Below are 20,939 nucleotides of genomic sequence, written 5' to 3' on the forward strand. Positions count from 1 at the left end.
GGATCCCATTAGGAGGAAGAAAAGACAGTGTACAGGCTGAGAGGTAATATTTGCAAACTATACATTTAACAAAAGGACTAGTACCTGGTATATGTAAAGAACTCCCAGAACAGTAAATTAACAAACAATTGAATTAGGAAATTGGCAAAAGACACAAACAGATATTTCACCCATGTGAATACACGGATGACAAGAAAACACATTAAAAAGTATCTTTAACCATCAGGAAAATGCAAACTAAAACTACCATGAGAAATCATATGCACCTATAAGAATGAATAAAATAAAAATAGTGATATTAATACTGGTGAGAATGCAGAGAAACTAGATCACTTGCGTATTTCTCATAGAATTGTAAGCTGGTACAAAAACTTCTGGAAACCCATTTTACAGTTTCTTTTTTTTTTTTAATGAAACTACCATATGATACAAAGTGGAGCTTCTGGGCACTTATCCCAGAGAAATGAAGATTTATAGTCGTATAAAATCCTGGCTTTATCAGCAATAAATAGTATCCATAGTCAATGAATGATGGTATGAATAAATTCTCTTTTTCTGTCATTTTTAAACTCTTTCCATATAGTTTCCAAGCAACTGTCAGACTTACTCTGGAAAGGACAGGACCAAACAGACGTGCCTGGAACAGATTCACGTAAAGAGATATTAAACAAATGTGACTGAAATACAGATTTGGGGGGGACAAAACTATTCATTATAAATGAGCAGCAGTGGAACTCTAAACTGGTCCTTAGGGACTCCAATGGCCGTCACAGAGCTCACCGAACGCCGTTAACAAGGCATCCCAGCCACAGGTGATCTGTAAGTCACATCGTAAAAACATCTGCGAAGTGAAGTGTAACTTGCAATGCTCAGATCTTTCTAATTCATTTGATACAGAGAATCCCACATAAATAAAGTTGTACAAAGTTGCTTGAAAAGCACATCAAGCTTTACTTTAGTGCATATAATGACTGCCCAACCAAACAAATAGTTATGAAAATCCATTTGCTGTTTTCTAGGCTTATTTGCATGCAGTGAGCATGGGTTCATCTTCTAAATCCAAATACCTCTTATTAGAATATGCAGTTGAGCTGGTCTTTAATAAAGTTTAAAGGAATACATTCTAAATACATAGAATTGCAAGATGTGGAGGGATCTTCCTTTAGAAATATCTTTTATTCCTGGAAATGAATAATCTTTTACAGTAAGAAGGTGTGGAGGCTAATATTGGGGGAAAATTATAAGAATTAGTCTAGGATTCAACTCTGACCTCCACTCATTTCTGTTCTCCCTTTCCCTCCAGGCAATGGCATTCCCTACCATTAAAACGCCAGGCTTTCGAGCCAAGGGACAAATTTGTGTGCGTGTGGTGGACATGCAGTGTAATTCAGAAACTGAATACTTTTAAGCCCAGAAAAACATGCCCCAAAGAACTGACCTGCCTGTTTTTGTACAGCAGCAGGACGCATCGTCGCTCACTAGCACTTCATCAATAGAAGTCAGCGATTCAAGCTGAATTAGAGATGACAACTATGCTATTTGTTTCCATAGTAAATCCTGAAGTCTGTGTTTACTTCTCTTTTTAAGATTTAGTTTATTTATTTATTTTTAAAGAGGGGGAGGGAGGGAGAGAAACATCAATGTGTGGTTGCCTCTTGTATGCCCCGCATTGGGGGAACTGGTCCACAACACAGGCATGTGCCCTGACTGGGAATTGAACCAGCAACCCTTTGGTCCACAGGCTGGCACTCAATCCACTGAGCCACACCAGCCAGGGCTGTTTCTACTTCTAGTAAATTGTTCAATCAAACTATTTAAAAAAACATTTTAGAAAAGCCAGTTTATTATCACACAAAAAGTCCAGTAAATAATCTTTGAGTATATCTGAACATGTCACGATACACATCAAGCTGCCACTTGCTTCACAGAATTGGGGGTAAATATTTTATTATTGTGTCCAAAAGGATAAGTTGTACTGAAGTCCCACATATTGGCATTGGGTTGCTATTAGAATGCTGTTTACAAGACTATATTTTCAGGGATCATTTCTATAGTTTGTTACTAGAATGCTATTTACAATGGAAACTTTAAAAAACAATAAAGTATTTAGACTCCAAAATATCTGTTAACAGAACAAAAAAAGAACACCTTTTGTCAAGAGGACTAACAGGAATGACTGTACAGTTCTGGCCTGCACAATTTACAAGAAAATTTGAAGCAGGTTTAGAGCAGAGCCACAAAAATTATTAATAGGTTGAAAACTGGGATCTAATAATAAGGATTTTAAAAAGCCTATGTTCAAAGGGAGACAAGATAAGTAAAAAGTTAATAAACTTCAAATTACCCAAGATTGTTCAACAGCAGTCTGCTACTGCTCTCTACCCACATTTTCTATCGCCCCCGTGGCGAGGAAAAGAAGCAGCAAACCCTGCATTTTCATAAAAGAAGGCAATAAAGTCACTTAAAAATGACAGACCTTTCCATAAAGGCTGAGTTATCTGACATTAGGAGAATTTAGCTTAATTAATAATTAAAGTCTCAAAGTAAAAAACAACCATGACAATTCTTTTAAACACAGAGAATCATCCAAGTGCAACGGAATAGACAAATGTCACTGTGAGACTCGTAGCATTTATCATCAACCTTTTTCTTCTAAAGGGTTGTCTCTGTGGAGCACTGGACTTGAGTCCTTCATTCTCAAGTCCCTACAGAGGCAAAGGCCGTGTAATTGTCAGAGCTCACAGAATGTTCACGACTTGTTTTTTTTTTTTTGACATACAACAGATTTAAATCATTGTTATATCTTGAATATCTGTTCAAACGAAAACTCACTGTACCACAACATTTTTGATTTCCATTGTCAACTATAGATAGGTCTAGTATAATTCTTCTTTTCCCCAGTTGACTATATTTTTTATCTTTTCTAAAAATAGAATCCTGTGTTGCTATTTATGGTTCATCATCTTGACTGTAGTCTAATTACTGGAGACATGCTGAAGGTGTCCTGATGTGTTCTTAGAGAGTAAGATTTAAATGAATCTTCAATTATTAAATCACATTACAAATTTACTTAGAACATATCAAAATACATCTCTCCTACCTAAATTCTGGTATTGAATCCCACCTTTCATGAACTATCTAGTATAGATACATATTGTCTAATTGGCAACAATTTTCTGGAATTTTACGTGTATAAATATTAAATTTATTGCCACACCCTTTTCCTTCTACAAACTGGTCTTCCACATCTCTTGTATTAGAAAACTTGGTTTTCCCGAACTCCAGAGAATGGGGTTTAGGCCAAAGCTTAACCACAAGACTTAAAAGCAATATTTTATAAAGCACACACACTCCAAATTGTTTGCCAAATTTCACTTCTGTTTGTTTCCCATAATATTCTAAAAAATATCAGACACACAGGCGTCAGTATGATTAATTTTGATGATTACTTTAGTTTTTTTCTGCTGCGCAGTGACCTCTAGAAGCCCTGAGTTGGGTTGAATACGCACAGAGTCACTTCAGCTAGCTGAAGTGTTTGTAAATAAATGAGATCTCTTCTCCATTAACATGTCTCCATCTTGACCTACAAGAGTGGATCATATGGGTGATCTCAGATGACTAATTTGTCTTTTCTTTAACCCATTGCAAGGGAGCAAAAAGTGTGCAGAGAAACAGAAATGTTTTAAAGTATGTTCAGGGACTATTGCAAAAACTGAATTTCTGCTGAATTTAAGCCACGCTTTCCTATTTGTGTTTTTTGCCGTAAAATTTAAAGTCCAATAAATGACAACAAATAATGTGAAGTTCTATTTCCAGATTAAAAGATGCCTGCAGATGTGTCATATTACTTTCATAAAAATCCTATAGACTAGATATTATCGTCCTTATATGACAAATGAAGAACAGACCAAGGCAGGTAAACTGCCCAAGCCTCATAGATCAGAAATTGCCACTGGATCTCCACTGTGGGACCATGTCCCTCAGCCACCATAACATAGAATGTGCACATAAATGCATGTGACACAAACAGAGACATGCAGATATCACCTTTTAAATGCAACATAGAGATTTCTCTAAATTCCAGTTTGCTTTGAAATCCCTTCTCTGGCTGATAATACTGTGCTGGCCAAAGACTGTGTTTGTGCGTTTCAGTGCAAAGTAAAATAGTACCTGTCTATTTAATTAGAGAGCTCAATCTAGAAGTTATATCAGCTATTAGAAAAGTATTCTCGTAACCTGCTGTTTCTTTAAAAAGTGAGATAATATCTGTATAACTAATTAGAAAGCCCACCTATAAATTATATTAGCTAGTAAAATTAACCTTTTTATATATCATCTCTGAGAAAACATGCAGATAGTTTATGTAGTATTTATAATTTTAAAGTAATCCAATCTTTTTCACAGTTTAAAAGTTATTAGTTTTATCTATTACCTAATGATATTAAAACTTTATTAAGATGCATATTCAATTCTGTATTGGTGAGATGACTATGATAAAGCCCAAACTTTCAATGGCTGCAACGGAAGCCTATTTCTCAGTTGGACAACAGTCAGACCTGCGTGTCGCCAGCAGGTTGCTTCTCCTTGCGTGAAGGTTTACAGACTGGGTGCTTCTAGCTTATGACCCTTCCACATCTCAGGGCCCCATTTTCCACTGCCCAAGTTGTCAGAAAGGGAAGAAAGCTTAAGGAAAACACACCCTTGATCATGTTTCTGCTCACATTCCATTAGCGGGATCTACTCTCACATCTGACGTAAATGTAAAGGACGCTATAAAGCCTGGCTCAGCAGCTCCCTTCCAACTACACCCCTGTGTCTGGCAGGGCAGTTGTGAATTTTGGTGGCCAGTTGGCATCTCTGTGCAACTGTGAAAAGACACATGATCTGCCTGCCTTTGTTCTGTCACATGTAACTAACGATTTGTGTATCATTTTACATTGCATATCTATAGCCAGCAGGCTAGGTCAATACACTATATCGGTATGTGACTGTAACCTAAATTTCATTGTTCATCTTATGTGCAAACAGTGAGAAAGCCACTTGTTCTCAGAATTCACTTCATTTCTGTAAAATGGAATTACAGATTGAACATTTATCAAACCACCCATAATCAAGGCTGAAAGAGTTGTATAAGACAAAGAAAAACTATATTACAATGCAATTCTGGATACTTGTCATTTCCAAAGTATTTTATATATAATACAATGTATGTGCAGTAAGTCCTCACTGACACTAGTCATTGACAGCTTCTCAGAAACTGCAACTTGAAGCACAATGAGAGATAACAAGACCAACTTTAACATAGGCTAATCGGCAAATGAGAGTTAAGTTTCCATGGCACATTTCTCCTCACTACTGGCAGAAGACTTCTATGAGGATGATTCTATTGCAGACATGACCTGTGGAATGGGATAGTCAAGTGTGAAGTGTCGGCAAACTGAGGAGAGCAGGACAGGCTGGAAACGTGATGCAGAGAAGGCCCAGCCGTCCGGTACATGTGGCTATGGAGCACACTTACATGAGGCGGGCGAAGTAAAGGGCAAGGGATCTGCAGACTTGCCATGAAACCTGGATCATACATTTACTATATGTGTTTGATGTTTTTAAACATAGTTGCCAAACGTTTAAATCCATAAAATGCTATTTCTCATTTGTAAATTGAAGTTTATAACCTTGACCTCATTTTAGCAAAAGTTTTAACATTTTTTTGACAATCTCCCCCATGTTTCAATGACGGTATATTTCATGCACTCGGATAGCTTCTGCCGTGATCAGCATCGGGAAAGGAAAAGCTCTTAAGAGAGTTGTTAGCTTGTCTTCCTGGTAAAGTCTCAGAGAAGGAACCGACAGATTTATCTGAATAAGTGGTTTGTGGTTGTTGTCTGAGACCACCCGTACAAACGTTTGTCTGACTTAACCCACATGGTGTGCACATGCGTGTGAGCGCTCACAGAGACCCACTCGACACCATCCACGATGAGCAATGGGAGATAGGCATTGTGTTTTTTTAGTTTCGCTTTTCGTAACAGTCATGTGCTATGAATTATTAATTCAGTGAGATATAAATACTCATGTAATTCAATAACCATATTGTAACAAACCTATTGTAACTTGGTCACTAAAGAGAAGGTGAAAATGTTTTCAAACTCCTTCTACTTTTTTAATATCCATAGTTGAAAAATCTATCAGTAAATAACATGTTTTGAATATGAAATGGTACCATAATCCAGAGGCCTAGCAGAATAACTGTGACTTCATAAACTGAAAGATGCACTCCAGATTTACAGTTGAAATCAAGCAAATCAATGCTTTCTTCCAAATCTGGTGCCTTGCCCACCACATGCAGCTATTGACAACCCAAAAGTGAAAATGAAGACAATTCTTAATAGTATAAGTGAATACTACTCTGCCTGAACTTGGGGTTGGACTGGTTGCTTAAATATGTAATTTTGCTATAAGTATTTTTCTATGATACATGAGGATGAAGATTTCTGGCTTTAAAGTCTTTTTCAAAGAGTTCATTGGTTTTCAAACTATAGGGCATGAAGTGAATAACTCACTTTCCACAGTGTCTTCTGAATATTTTTATTATAATGAATCCCCTCTTATAGGCAAATTCTCAATACTTTTTATTCCCTAAGAGTAATATTACAAATTCCAGTTAGATTAAGTGCTACTGGAGAGTAGGATGTCTTGATGATTCTTTTTGGTGACTTCCAGCAAGCTAACAGATAGACTTTACTGTATGCAACTGTGGGTTATGTTTCGCAGTCTAGGTCTTACTGTAATTAAACTGCTTTAAAAGCAAAATACAAATTCAGCACAGCATTATGCAACTCTTAGTCCCATGTAAATCCGTGAGACTCTCTACATGACTTGTACTATTTTTCTTATATACTCTTAAGGGCAGTCTCTTGGTACTTAATTTCAAGCAAACATAAAGCATGAAAATGGTCCTCAGAAATCCTCAGCATGATACCCTTGGAACAGGCTGATGTGATGAGCGTGGAATATGAAGAAGGTCATGTGATGTTTTGATCAAGCCAGACCAGAGGAAGCCCACTCCTTGCAGCCGCACTGTGTCCTGCTTTGTTTTCTACCTCTTCTTTTGTGATGAGCCAGCGAAAGTTTATGATGAGAATCACTGGAAGTGTCAGGAGTCATCGAATGTAAAGAGCCAGATCAGCAGCCAGGAGGATGTGCAAGCCCAACATTTTTGTAGATACTTTAAGTTTTGCATTTAATGCTCTTCTCTCCCACACCAACCATGGGAACACAATTATTTGAGAAACAACTTCCTGTTAGAGAACATGTAGTGTTGGGGGAGGTGGGAGGGGGTGTTGGGGGGGAGGGAGAAGGGTCATCAAGGAACACATATAAAGGACACACAGACAAAGCCAAAGGGAGGTCGAACAAAGGGTGGGAGGTGGGGATGGCTGGGTGGGTGGGAGTGGTGGAAAAAAAAGCAAAGTGAGGTATTGGATATTTAACTAGACTTACTGTGATGATCATTTTGTAATATATACAAATATCGAATCATTATGTGTTTACCTGAAACTAATATAATATGTTAATTGTACCTCAATAAAAATAAAAAAATAAAAATAAAATAAAATATATTCAAAATGAAAAAAGTGTGTCTGCTGCTTCCACACTACAAAATGTGTAATGAAGACTTCACAGAACAATCATTTTCTCCTTGAAGCTACCAGATAAAGGATAGTTTACAGTTCCTCACTTTAGCAATCAAAGAGGTCAACTGTGATTTAGGTATGAGTCATGCTCTCTGTCCATGCACTGTATTTGCCCAATAGTTAGTAGATGCTTAAGAAGGGCAAATGCAGCAAACCTTCTTCATGGTGAGTGTGCATGTGTTGAAATGCCAAAATCTAGATATTTTTTGGTACTTTTCAAGATTGCAATCAAAATCATTTGAATTTTTTAATTAATTATAGTGTGGGATTGATAGTCTTAAAAAATACTCTTAAACCTTTTGATATACTCCCTGGTCTAAACTTTTGATCAATTTGTTAAGGAAAACCAAGCTCATTTCTAAATGCCTATGCTTACATAAATATGAGCATTCTTTCCCAAAACTGAGAGCCTTAGTGCTTATCTTCTAACTCTGTTTGTCACACTCCACCAGAGGGTCTAAGGAGTGGTTCATTGCTACACAGTACATGAGCACATACACACATAGGGCAGGTGGGAAAGAACCCAGGATGAGGTGAGGACTTCATTGAACCCCATTATAATGAATGTTCACTTCACCTTCATTTAAAAGATCACATGATGGTTGAAGTAATGTTAAAGGTAAATCCCCCATGCTTTTTGCAAATCATTGACCCAGGTATAGTGAGTATGCTAAGATATACTGAGGATGTGACAGGTCAGCCCACCTTTCGGCCTGGCACACTGACTCTTCCCATCTCCTGGGTAAAGGACCAGCACAAAGAATTTCACCAAAGCTCTGCGCATTCTCACTGAAATGTGTAACCACATACCCACAAACTTGGAATTCAATTCCTTTAGTCTGGCCTACAGTGTAAGAACCTGAACAGGTGCTAAGTTCCTCACCCTAGGGGTCTTACAAAAAGTCATCATGTGCACTAACAGTCTCCAATGTATTGATCTAGGAGCCAACAATGTTATGTTCATAAGGTGGCACCAATGAATATATGTGACAGGTATAATAAAAATATTTGCATAAATCCATATATATACATATATATACACACACATATAAACTAAGTAAAATGTATTTGACAATCTATGTTTAAGCTTCAGTTGTGAACTTCTTTTTCAATTTTCCATAGCTCAGAATCGCAAACTTTCAATTTGCAATCTTGATATCAAAATATCAAGTTTACTTATTAAATACTTAACACTTCACCTGAACAATCATCAACCCACTGATTTACTATATTTTCTAAAATAATAAAATTTATTTCCATAATAGAATAGAGCTCAGGAACTGAAGCAAAATATTGACCATTTTTTAAAAATTTTAAGGAATACTACTATGAGATTTCATTCATGTAGAATATATATTTTATAGGATATGGCCAAATAGTTTGTACCTTAAAAGAGAACTGCAACAATGAAAAAGATGAATCTGGAGAAAGGAAAATATTGACACAAATATACAGCCACACATACCCAGTGCTGCGGCTTCTGGTGGTGGCTAGCATTAACATATCTGAAACATGTGCGGATTTCTGGAGATGTCCCAGGGAGGTTCAAGTTTCAGAGTGTAAATGTTACATGGCCAAGTACCACTTAGAATAGACGGAGTGTGGGGGCATCCATGGACAAAAAGTTTATGACATGATAGTAGGACATTTAATGAGAAAATATTGGGCATTCATATATTTGGAATATTCTCAACTACATTCTACACAGAAGTTTCAGTCAGCAGGTTGCCAGGTAGTCAATCAGTGTCTGGAAACATTACATGATTCCTAAGATACTGGCTACTTGGTCATAACCCCTTGGCACATGGGAGACTCCCTAATGAGGCTGATTCTTGGGAAAAAATTCTGGTCCCAATGCTAGGATCACACAAGGAAATAGCTCAACTCACCCCCATCTCCTTCTACAGCAGCCATCCTTTTGCTGGTTCCCGGTAAAATGTCTAGATATGCTCAGACATACCTACCACTCTCCAATTTTCCCAAAATACCTATCATGGAATCTAAGGGCTATAGGATTTCACACTAAAAAAAAAAAAAACAGTAAAAGGTAGGGGAAAGACAATTTCTTCTTAGATAAGTAATTTTAGAAAGTATAGCATAAAATATTCATTATATGTAAAATTTTATAATACACATTATTAAATTAAAGACCTGTTACCTTGGGTCTTTAAAAAATTATTTTATTACCTAAAATTTTATTTGGTTATTAACCAAAAATCTATTAGCATCCTGGGGACTCATATTTTGCAACATTTTAGAAAATCCTTCACCATACTGAAGAGTTCATTCCTACATTTTTTTTTTTTTTGCTTCCACTCCTAGGTCCCTCCACCTAACCAAAATAGATGCTCAATTTTCCTTACTCTTTCTCCCTTTTCTCAAGTTCTTCCCCAGAAACCATGGCTTCCTTCCCTTCAGAGTTAATATCAGCTATGACCTAAACATTGACTTTCTTTTCAAAACTTTCACAACAAAATGATTGTCTTATTCAGAAGCTTATTAATGGGTTGGTAATTAAAGGTACCATGTTAATGAAATGTGTCCTGCTTCACTGTTTTGTCACTGCAATGACCCCTTTTTACAACAGTTTACATCAAGACACATGTGCATTTTAAAGTAATTGAGCTATTAATTCAATCAATATGTTAGTTCTTAACTTTCATTTGCTCTAAATTTGGAAGAATAGAAATTAGCAAGCAATTTTATCATTATGTGCTTTTACCTAACTTGTGACAGCATGGTTGTGTCCTATTCTGACACAACAACCCTTTGAATGGGCCTACATATCAATTGTGGTAAAGGACCATGGGGTTCTCATGATTTTCATGGGCTCTTCAGTCTGAAAAGGAACAGAATCCTTCATCCTCCCATGTGCTCCATAAAAGCTATTAGTATTCACCTGAAAAAGAACAATTTTTTATCTTACAAAGGGGGCCCAAAACATGGAATTTATTTCTTAAATAAGTCATGTATTATTTTAACATGTTTAAACATCAGTCATCTACTCTCCATTTGATGCAATATACCTTTTGAGATGTTTTTTCTACTGCTCAAATAAATTTTTGAACTCATTGATTTTGATGTCTTTTAGTGCTTCTACCATTTTTTTTGTTTTACTTTTTCCACATTGTCAAAATGTTTCCCTTTGAGGACTTTTTCATCTGGGGAAAAAAAATAGTTGTTTGGGGCAAGATTGGGTGAATAGTGAGGGTGGAGCATAGGGGTCATCCCATTTTTGGTCAAAAACTGCTGAACACTCAGCATGGTGTGGGCAGGTGCACTCATAAATCACCCATCAGGAAACTGGCAAACATGTTGAAACAGCCTTCAAAAAAAATAATTCACTGAATCCAAGCACAGCCTCTCCCAACAACGCCAGCTGGTGCATTGATACATGTGAGTTCCTAGAGCACTCCTAGTGGGGGAAGCCAGTAATACAGGGGGCCCACCCTCCAGATGATAATTCCAGTTTTTTGAAGGTCCTCACTTGTATATCTAATTGCTTGGTCTCTGGAGTCCAATTCCTGACCTTGAGTCAATGCTCTACCATTTACTCTGTGACTTTTGCAAAATTAACCATTTGTGCCTTTGCTTTTCAAATGTAAAAATGATAATAATACTAATACAAACACCCATCAGCACTCAACAGATTTCTCCTCATATCTCACAGAGCAGAACTTGATCACAAACTAATTAGCATTAAGAAGAAGGGGATTTTTTTTAATATTAGAGAAATTCAGATTTCCCCTACAATGGGAAAGAGAAGCATGTTCCTAAAGGGTTAATACTTGAACTAATTTGGTATTCCATTGGCAAAGAAAGCCTTGGAGGGGCAGATAGAGAGTGAGCAAATAACTATGTCTGATGTATTATCAGATCTCGGCTTCTATGTACTTTGAAGTGAGCTGTAGCAAGACTAAAAGCTTTCAAAATAATTTCAAATAATACTGTCCTTAAATATAAACAAAAAGAAAGGGAAAGCAGTGCCACATCCAGATAGAGTGAACTGGGCTACTCCACATGTGAGCTGATTTAGGGAACTCCAGTCAACAATGAAAAGCAAACAAGGTGAGTTTTTATTTGCATCCTACTCTCTCAATGCTAACTCTGATTTCACAGTTTGAATGACAAAGATTTAAATAAATATGTCTGTGAAAAAATCTACTCCAAGAATGTCTACTTATATTCAAAAATGTTTAATTATGTTCATATTACAAAGCTTTGTTATCTTTTTTAAAGATTTTATTTATTCACTTTTAGAAAGAGGGGAAGGGAGGGAGAAACACATCTATGTGTGAGAGAAACATCAATCAGTTGCCTCTTCCAAGTTATCTTTTATTTAACACAAACTGTCCTGCTTTTGTTAGCTCTTCAAGTAGCCAGATAAAACATTTAAAAATGACTATGGAGAAGTGATTTTATGGATATGAGAAGTGATGTGTTTAACTATTTTATTGGTTTAGGTTTAGTTTTGTAATCTTTTTTTTCTTAGTTGGAGAGCAGATGTGAAAAGAAAGGGGGTTATAAAAATGTCTTCTAACTTCCGGTCAAGATGGTGGTGTAGGTAAACATGGCTCACCTCCTTGCACAACCACATCAAAATCACAACTAAACTGTACAATAACTGTCATTCAGAACCATCAGAAATTGAGCTGAATGGGAGTCCTACAACTATGGAATTAAAAAAGAAACCACATTAAGACTAGTAGGAGGGTTGGAGATGCAGAGGGGGCTGGCCCCACACCCACATGTGGCAAATAAAAATTGGGAAGGATATCTCAGGAGGGAGGGGTCCCAGACCCAAACTAGGCCCCCCAGCATAGGGTTCCAGTGCCAGGAAGATAAGTCTCCATAACTTCTGGCTCTAAAAACCAGTGGGGATTGAAGCTGTGGAAGACAAACTTCTACAGTCTCAGGCAGTTCCTCTTAAAGGGCGTGCACATAGACTTACTCTGACTCATTCCCTCTGAGCTCCAGCAGGGGGGCAGCAGCTTGAAAGGCCTCAGAGACATATGGGGAGGAACTGACCTGTCTGGCATCAGGGCAAGAGCCAGGGGACAGCTTTCTCCCAGAAAGAAGTGCTGGCAGAGGCCATTATACCTTTTCTGAGCCTTCCTCCACAGAGAGCCACAGAGCTGGCAGGCAGGTAGCATATCTGAGACTCCATAAACCTGGCTCACACTGTCTGCCTCTCCCTGGTGATTCTCTAAGGCCCTGCCCCACCCAAATTTCAGGTCCACCCAAGCTGTTTCCAGTGCCTTTTTCATACGAATGGCTTGCCTTGGTGCAAGCTTCAGATTTTCCCAATTTCTCTCAAATGAGCAGCATCTGGTTTCTGTGAGCCTGTATCTTTTACTAAGTTGCCTCAGGCTCAGCACTAGCAGCAACCAGCCTAGATTCACATCTTGGCCTCTCCAGAGCACCTCCAAGTCCAGCACAAGTAGCAGCCACCTGCAGACTGTAGTCATGCTGTGTGACTTTGGACAGAACATAAGCAGTAGCTGACCATGGACATGCAAACAACAATCAAGGCTCAACTATAAGAGAAGGGTGTACACAGCCCACACAGTGAGTGCACCTTGAGTACCCAGCTTGGGTGTGCCACTGGACCTTATAGGACACCTACTATGTTACTACTACTACTACTACTACTACTACTACTACTACTACTATACCTACTATTATAAAAAAGGATACACTAATTGAAATAAAAAACACTTTACAGAGAACCAACAGTAGAATGGATGAAGCAGAGAATCAAATTAGTGATTTGAAACATAACAAAGCAAAAAACAACCAATAATAACAGTAAGAAGAAAAAGAATCTGAAAAAATGAGGATAGAGTAAGGAACCTCTGGGACAACTTCAAGTGTACCAACATGCACATCATAGGGATAGCAGAAAGAGAAGAAAAAAAGCAAGAAATTGGAAACCTATTAAAAAAATGAAAGAACACTTCCCTAACTTGGTGAAGGAAATGGACATACAAATCTAGGAAGTACAAAGAGTCCCAAACAAGATGGACCCAAAGAGGCCCAGTCCAAGACACATTACAATTAAAATGTCAAAGGTTAAAGACAAAGAGAAAATCTTAAAAGCAGCAAGAGAAAAGCAGTTAGTTGCCTACAAGGGAGCCCCCATAAGACTGTCAGCTAATTTCTCAACAGAAACTTTGTAGGCCAGAAGGGATTGGCAAGAACTATTCAAAGTGATGAAAAGCAAGGACCTACAGCCAAGATTACTCTGCCCAGAAGAGATATCATTTAGAATTGAAAGACAGAAAAAGAGCATTCCAGAGAAGAAAAAGCTAAAGGAGTTCATTATCACCAAACCAGTATTATATAAAATGTTACAATATCACCATTAAGAAGAAGATCAAAAATATGAACAATAAAATGGCAATAAATACATATCTATCAACAACTGAATCTAAAAAAACAAACAAACAAACATAATAAACAAACAAGCAGAACAGGAACAGAATCCTAGATAAGGAGAACGTTTTGAAGATTGCCAGATGGGAGGGGGGTCAAGGGGATGGGTGAAAAAGGTGAAGAGATTAAGAAGTACAAATTGGTAGTTACAGAATAGTCATGGGGATGTATAGTACAGCATAGGGAATCGAGTAGTCCAAGAACACACAAGCATGACCACGGACATGGCCAACAGTGTGGGGATTGCCTGAGGGAATGAAGGTGGCTGGGCGGAGGGGGACAAAGGGGGAAAATTGTAATAGTATAATCAATAAAATATAATTTCAAAAAATAAAACAATGTCTTCTGGAAAATAAAGCAGCGCAATTGAAGACTTGCTCAAATATGCAAGGAAGAAATTGAATTTAGATTTTAAGTGGCTGAACTTTATATTTAAAGAAATGATTCATTTTAAATAATACCATTTAATTGTGAAACTTTCAGTATCCAGTAATTATTATTTACTTTATTAACCTCCATCTGTGGTTTAGTTTTTGTGTATTTTACTTTATTATTTATATCAATAAAAGAAGAAAAAGTTGAAAGTATTTGCCACAAAAGAGATAAATGTGAAATCAAGCCATTTTGCTAAACTTTAATACTGCTGATTCAACTCCCATATTGGCTAGGATTAAACTGATGAACAACTATGAATTTAACATTTTAACCTCCACAGGTAATTGGGAAGCATATCCCTTAAGGAAATATTAAATGTTCTCCCAGGCGAGTGTGCCCTTTATGTGCACCTGACCTGAGTCTACGAGTCACAGGCATTTCACAGGAGCACATACCCTAACATTTTATTTGGGACACCTCAATGTTAATTACTTTGGATGCATTACATTGCCAAACCTCAATTAGGCCTTTTTGATGACTCTATTACAGGTACATCAAAACCCCTCCACACTGTCTCCTGCGTGCCACCTCCTTTGTCTATTTGCTTTACCCATAGCACCTACCACCTTATGCACTATGTAATTTACTAATATATTCTATTTACTTATTAGAAGTTAAATCTGGAATTAGAAAGGTGATTTAGGAAGCCATAAAGATAACACAAATTCAGCAAACAAAATCACTAAGAGACAGAGAATATATATATTTTTTTTTAACTGGCTGACATATTAAATTGGCCTATTTTTTTGCAACACAGAGCCAATAACATTTGTGTTTTTTAGGTTATCAGTATTATGACTTATGTAACAGGCTCTGCAAGCAAATCAGATAGTAACATATGTCTACCTTGTATACTGTGTGTCCTTAAGATTTCCTGCTTGAAACCGGGTACTTCTTTCATCCACCTACAAGCTGCGGAAGTAAAGATGACCAAAGCATGCAGAAGGCCGAGATTTGAGGATGTTCTTGGGTGATAAGAATGTGATCATCATGTTTTCACAGATGTGCAGCTGATATCACCCATGGTCAAGTGAAAAGCTCTCTCTGTGTGGGAGGCCGTCAAACATCCCCTCTTAAATAGAGCAGGCCTCTGTTGTGGATATAATAACAATTACTAACTCCATTCAAGTTTATGTTCAACATAATAAATAAAAGATAACAATGATGAGCATTCTACTCATGACACAGGAAATGCAATAGTCAAAAGCTTGAGTCAGGAGAGACCATAAGTTCATATTTTTCACAATGAAAAATTATCTCAGAATGTAATGTACAAATTACAAGATTCTTAACTAAGAATCCACTTATCTTTTGATTGAGAGGTCAAAACATGTTAAAGATGGGACACTACTGCACAATTAACTAAAATCTATTGGATGCATCAAATGCAGGTACATTTTTAATGTCTTACTGCATGGACTTCACTGGGAGTGCCAGGACTGGGTGCTGGGTTCGGTGAAATCTGAAGGACCATAATGCATCCACACTTGTGCTTCAGGCTATACAGGTCTATAAATGTGACATTGGGTTGGCCAAAAAGTCCATATGGTTTTTTTCCATAAAATAAAAGATACATTTTTCATTTTCACAAATAACTTGAATGATTTAGATATTTTGAGTATGTCGGTTATCTCCTGCTATTGACTTCTAGTGGGTAGAGGCCAGGGGTCCTGCTAACATCTTCCAGTGTGTAAGACAGCCCCCACAGAAAAGAATTATTCAGCCAAAATGTCAGAAGTACCAAGAAACTTTGCAAAGCACTTTTTACATGTTTGACCAGTCACAGCACCTTCTCCATATACTGCACACATCCTTTTTGCATTTCAGTTGTGTTTTTACCTTTCTTGAAATAATAAAGAATAATACACCAACAATGTTGCGTATTTTCTTCCATCTTTTATATTTAAATGGTTACACAAAAATTCATCAATTTTGATAAGTTTTTTAAAAAATAAATACTGGTGTGACAGCTGTCACAATGCAATCTAACAAAGTCATTTCAAATGAAGTTAAAGACAACTAAGTGCCACAAGAGCCATGTAAGGAAAAAACTAAATGAACTTTTTAGCCAGTGACATAGTACTGCCTAGGTCTCTTGTTTTCAGTCTTTATATATAAGAAACTAATGTATCCATTTCAAGAACTTATTTACAAAAAGAATGGCAGTTCACTTTATCTGAGCAAATATTGCTCTTATTTCTAGAGCAAAACACAGAAGGTTATAACATGTTTTCTGGGATATTTCCAACTTTATACAGAAACTCCCGACAACAAAGAAGTAGAAAAAAACTGAAAGAGGAAGTCATTTAAATCAGCTTTGCTTTCTCTGTGGTATTTAGATTGTATCTTACTTTGTTCTAAAATACTTAAATTTTATTTTGTTTCTAAATAACTTCAGCCTTGACTACAGAAGGGTCCATATGTGTGGGGAGCCAACAGTTAAGTAAGTTTACCATGATCCGGTCCATTGTATTCAGTCATCTAAAATGAGACAGAATTTTCCAATGATGATCAGATATATAGGAATTGTTTCTTTCAGCCCAGCATGTAGGGTTCGGTGCTCGAAATCATGAATGCATGCTAATGTTTGAAAGATAAGAATGTGACCCCACCCCTAATTATGCTTTCTAAGTGTCACTGGCAACAGTAAATAAGATGGAAGAAAGTCAGACATATATATTATGACATGAAACAAATGAAAGAGGTATCATTTGTGGAAAATTGTGAAATAATCTTTCATCATAAGGTAGCCCTATGTGTGAAAATACAATGGCCATCTTTGGAATTAATATCACAACAACAAAAGGTACTAGGGTCTCAGCCTTAGTACACATTAGTATCTTACTAAAGATATTCAAAATATCCTAGACGACCATTCAGCAGGTATTTTATAAACTGATTCAGGCATATTTAATGGCTGGCTATTGGAAATAAAAAAACTTGTTCTATCTCTTGAGAGATTATGGTTTCATGACTTATCAAATTGTCAATAATCTCTAATAATTACCACCTGCATGTGAATATATTTTCCTTCCAAATAAATCTGTGAAATAAAACAGCATTTTCAAGGCCAATGAAGACATAAAGTAGTGGCCCGTGAAAACTATACAAGCCTATCCACATTTCTTTGATGTTTCAGTTCTCTCAATCCAGCTTCTGTTTCTGAGTTTCCTCTACGATGTTTTGGTCACAGAGTCAGTTGGTGACTCATCGCCTCATTCTTATTGAAAAAAAATGTGGTTTGTTGTTGTGTATCACAAATTTTTCTCTGTTTCCTAGATGCCTTTTTACTTTAAACATACTGATCTTTTCTTCCATTAAAAACTTGTTTTAACTTTGTCAAGGGCTACCAGGTCTGCTGTTTTCCAAAAGTTCTCCTCTGTAGCCTCTGTGCCTTTTGACATGATTTGCTTGAGAGCCTGAATATTTGTTCTGGGGTCTTTTTATAATATGATATTCCAAAGACTCATAGACTATTATCATTAAAAAGTAGAATTTAACCCAAATGAAGAACCCATTAATTAGAAAATGTAAATGGCTTAGCTAAGCCAACATTTAGCAAAGGAAGAATGAGAACTCAGACTAATCCTTACTGCTGTTCTAATGTTCTTTTCAGGGTACAATATTGCCCTCCAAGATATACTACCATTTGAACTTCTCAGAAAGAAGTTCTTAAAAAATGCATTCCTTAGATCTGCAGTCTGTAGTTTTGTATCAAATATTTAAAAATAGAGTTGTTATTATTGTGGATAAATAAATCAGATACCTTGTATAAATTATGGCAATGAGGTTTAGGAATTGGATGGAGGAATGATCTACAAGGGGGGACCCCAAAAAACTGGAATTTTCTTCAAGAGGCTGCTACTATGGGCTTTCCCCAATAAGTGAGTGTTCTAGGAACCCATCTGTATCAGTGTTCCAACCGGCATTGTTGGGAGAGGCTGCATTCAGCTTCAGGGAACTTAAAAAAAAACTGTTTCAACACGTTTGCCCATTTCGTGACGGGTGATTTATGTGGACACCTGCCCACATCATGCTGAGTGTTCAGCAGCTTTTGACCAAAAATGGCATGACCCCCATGCCCCACCCTCCCTATTCATCCAATCTTGCCCCCAGTGACATTTTGTTGATCCCCAGATGAAATAAGCCCTCCAACAAAAACACTTTGCTGACGTGGAAAAGGTGAAATTTAAAAAAAAAAAACAAAAAACACAACAACAGCAGAAGCACTACAAGTGTCATCAAAGTTGACGAGTTCAAAAACTGTCTTGAGCAGTGGAAAAAATGTCTCCATGGGTGTATTGCATCAAATGGAGGGTACTTTGAAGGTGACTGAAGTTTAAACTTGTAAGAATAAGTACACAATTTTTTGATAAATAAATTCTTGTTTGGGGGTGCCCCACCTTGTATAACAAAACAGTGTTCAAGCCACTATGAAACAGGTACTTACTACTTAACGATAACCATTAAAGCACTGTCATAAGGCCACACCTAACTGATTTATACAGATAATGACTCAATGTTCAGAGGAGAAGAAAGCTCAGAGTAGAGTGATCAGAATTGATTCCATGGAGAAATAAGTACTGAAGGATGCAGAGGGTGTTTTAAAATTTTTATCACTAAATGTAACACAGAAACATAAGAATGCCTGAAGTGAAAAATTATGAAACAAATACTCATGTGACTATCATCATACCTGCCTCAGAATTAAGGTCTATGTTTATGGCTTCACCCGTACCAAAGAGATATATCTTCTCTGTCAAATACAATAGCGAGCATATCCTGGCTCTGGTTTATATTGCAGTCTCACTATTTGAGTATGCATTCATAAACAATGTGCTTTAGTTTGCCAAGTTATGAATTTTATAATACTGAACAGTGGCAGTGGGGTTCTTCTGTATCTGACTTCTTTTACTCAACACTGAGGTTCTGATATTCACCCATGAGATCCAAGGATTCACCTTCAGTGCTGTATTCCATTGTATGGTGATATCATTTGTTAATTCATTTTTTTTCTCTGATGCACTTTTGAGTTGTTTCCAGGATTTTGGCTGTTATGAACAATGCTGCTTTGAACATTTTTGTGTTGGAATTCTGGCCCACAAAATCACACTTATGTATTTAATTGCTGGGTCATTTTTATGTGCATGTCTAACCTTCTAAGATTATGCCAATTTTTACCAAGTGGATGTAATAATGTTCTTTTGTATTACTTGCTGGATTAAGTTTTTCCATGGTTCCACATCCAATTGATGTTTCGTATTGTCACACTTTTTAATATTAAACAATCTGGTGAGTAGTTTCTCATTGTAGTAGTTTCTCATTGTGGTTTTGATGTGCATTTCTCTGATTGCTAATATAGTTAGGTACTTTTTTATATGTCAAGTTACAATGTCTGACCCTTTACCCCTTAGACTTTTGCCTAGAGGAGTGCCAAGGAAAAGTTCTGAGATGGGAAGATCCTTGATCAGAGGAGCGATCAAGAGATAATGAGAAGGAAGAGACACTTGGAGCAATGAAGCCAGGCCACAGGGTAGGAAGGTGGAAGACACAGGATGCTCTGATGAAACACTCAAAGCTTATTACACAAGCAACTAGAACTGAAATGTGTTTAGGTTGTTTACACTTAAGGGCCTAATTGTTTGATACATACCTGTGTGGTCTAGAAAGCTTGATACACAGGAGATATTTAATCCAAGTAGACATGAGGGTGGAAAGAAAAATGTGAGCAAACACACAAAAGCATGAGCAAATGAAATAATAATTTACCAGTAAAGAAGACATTGCCTGGCTGGTGTGGCTCTGTGGGTTGAGTGTGAGCTGCAGACCAAAGTGTCGCCAGTTCGATTTCCAGTCAGGGCACATGCCTGGGTTGTGGGCCAGGTCCCCAGTAGAGGGTGTGCGAAAGGCAACCACAGATTGATGTTTCTCTCCCTCTCTTTCTCCCTCCTTTCTCCTTTGTCTAAAAATAAATAAATAAAACCTTTTAAAAAAATCAACCCCTCAAAAAGAAGACATTGCATCAAGTCCCAGAGGAGAACAAGAATAGATCGCTATGGTGAGTCCAGAAAAGAGAGAGAATCCTGGGTTTTAACCAGATAAAGTTCTGCTCTGGTAACAGAGGATCCTGAAATTCCAGAGACTTCACATAACAAAAATCTGTTTATTGCTCACATCAAACATGCTGCAGGTGCAGGAGGTACTACAGGGCAACCCTCCACTGTGCAATGACTCAGCGATCTCATTTCCTTTGATCTCATGGCTCTACCAGCCCAGTAAGAGGTCTCTAGCTACTCTCATACTAGAATAAGAGAAGAGTGGAGGGTCCTACCCTGGCAATTTAATGCTATGACTCCACAGTGATGTAACCAACTG

At 37.2% G+C, this 20,939-nt stretch overlaps 2 pseudogenes; both read left to right on the forward strand.

Annotated features, from left to right (window-relative positions):
- Window positions 1–20,939, forward strand: part of LOC123811188 — a 107,452-nt pseudogene that overhangs the window by 61,546 nt on the left and 24,967 nt on the right.
- On the forward strand, window positions 2,024–2,104 carry LOC123812334 (annotated as a pseudogene).

This window comes from Phyllostomus hastatus, unplaced genomic scaffold (assembly GCF_019186645.2).
Source record: "Phyllostomus hastatus isolate PE091 unplaced genomic scaffold, TTU_PhHast_1.1 phas_scaffold_78, whole genome shotgun sequence".
Classification (NCBI taxonomy): Eukaryota; Metazoa; Chordata; class Mammalia; order Chiroptera; family Phyllostomidae; genus Phyllostomus; species Phyllostomus hastatus.